At 65.0% G+C, this 1,346-nt stretch overlaps 1 non-coding gene across 1 annotated transcript; it reads left to right on the forward strand.

Moving 5' to 3' along the window:
- The first annotated feature begins 262 nt into the window (after positions 1 to 262).
- TRNAT-CGU (transfer RNA threonine (anticodon CGU)) lies at positions 263 to 334 on the forward strand. The gene has a single exon. It is a non-coding gene; the product is annotated as a tRNA-Thr (tRNA).
- Positions 335 to 1,346: the final 1,012 nt, after the last annotated feature.

Here is a 1,346-nt window from a genome sequence, read left to right on the forward strand (position 1 = left end):
GGTCGCCGTGGGTGCGCGGGTGAACGCGGCGCAGTCGCCGTGGGGGACGCAGGTGAACGCGGCGCTGACACCGTCGGGGTGACGCGAGTGAACGCGGCGTGGTCGCCGTGGGCGCTGTGGGCACGGGTGACCGCGGCGCGGACGCCGTCGGGGGGGCGCGGGTGACCGCGGCGTGGTCGCCGTGGGTGCGCGGCCGTGGGTGCGCGGGTGACCGCGGCGCGCTGCCTTCCACTGGCGGCGCGCGGGTGCTGCTAGCCCGTCAGGCGCGGTGGCCAAGTGGTAAGGCGTCGGTCTCGTAAACCGAAGATCGCGGGTTCGAACCCCGTCCGTGCCTGCCGAGCGAGCGCGGCGCGCCGGCCGCCGCGGCCCGCGGACGCCGCCTTCTTTGCTGCCCCTTTTTGCCCGCGCCCGCCGGGCGGGGCGAGGGGGCTCTGCGGGCCGGGGCGGGGGGCTGCTGGGGCCGGGGGGCCAGCGGGGCGAGGAGGAGCCGTGCACCTCCACCAGGGACCCGGTGGGAGGGCCAGCGCCCCCGTGGGTCTTTGCCCCCTTTCCCGTGGGTGTGGTGGCGAGGCCGCGGGTCGCAGGCGCTGCATTAACGCCGGCCGCGGTTGGGTGCTGCCGAGAGCACCCCAGGGCCCCCGCCAGCCCCATCTGATACCGGATCCAGGCCCCAGCCTGGGCGGGAAGCTGCTGCGCGGGGACAGGGACAGGGATGGGGACAGGCGGCCACTCGCCTGCCCCCTCGCAAAACAAATCTCATTTGGCTTCGTTTTATTAAAAAAATAGTGGCTTCAATTCCCTATATAACATATGGACAAAAAAAAAAAAAAAAAAAAAAAAATCCAAAAATCTGAGGCTCTGGAGTGTCTCTGGACTTTAATCAAGGTAGCGGCACTGGAAATAGTTGGGAGGTTGTTTTTGTTTGTTTTGGACACAAGTCCTCGCTAAAATATTAAAAAAAAAAAAAAAAAAAAAAAAACTTGCAGGTGTCCCGTCTGAGCTGCTTTAGGGAACTTTGGCTTGTTTTTTTTTCCCCTTTTTCTGGAAAATACTGAGCAACCTGCCTCTGAATACAGCCCCTCTCTTAATCGAGGCGTTATTTAGGGACCCTCGAACGAGGCCCCTTCCAGCTGCCCGGTAAAACCCCATTGCAATGGGCGTGGGGAGGGGGGAGCGAGGCTGCGAGTGAAGTCAAGCGCTGTGGATCGAAAACGCTTTCGTGCGCGTGCCGGAGGCTCGAGCGGGAGCAGAGGGGACTCGGTTCGCGCGGGCGGCGCTGCAAACCGGCGCGCGGGGGTTTCTGGAGCCCCGGGGCGGAGGCAGCGCGGGCGCTGCGACGGGCCCGG

This window comes from Rhea americana, unplaced genomic scaffold (assembly GCF_003343005.1).
Source record: "Rhea americana isolate MKP2758 unplaced genomic scaffold, rheAme1 scaffold_21, whole genome shotgun sequence".
Lineage (NCBI taxonomy): Eukaryota > Metazoa > Chordata > Aves > Rheiformes > Rheidae > Rhea > Rhea americana.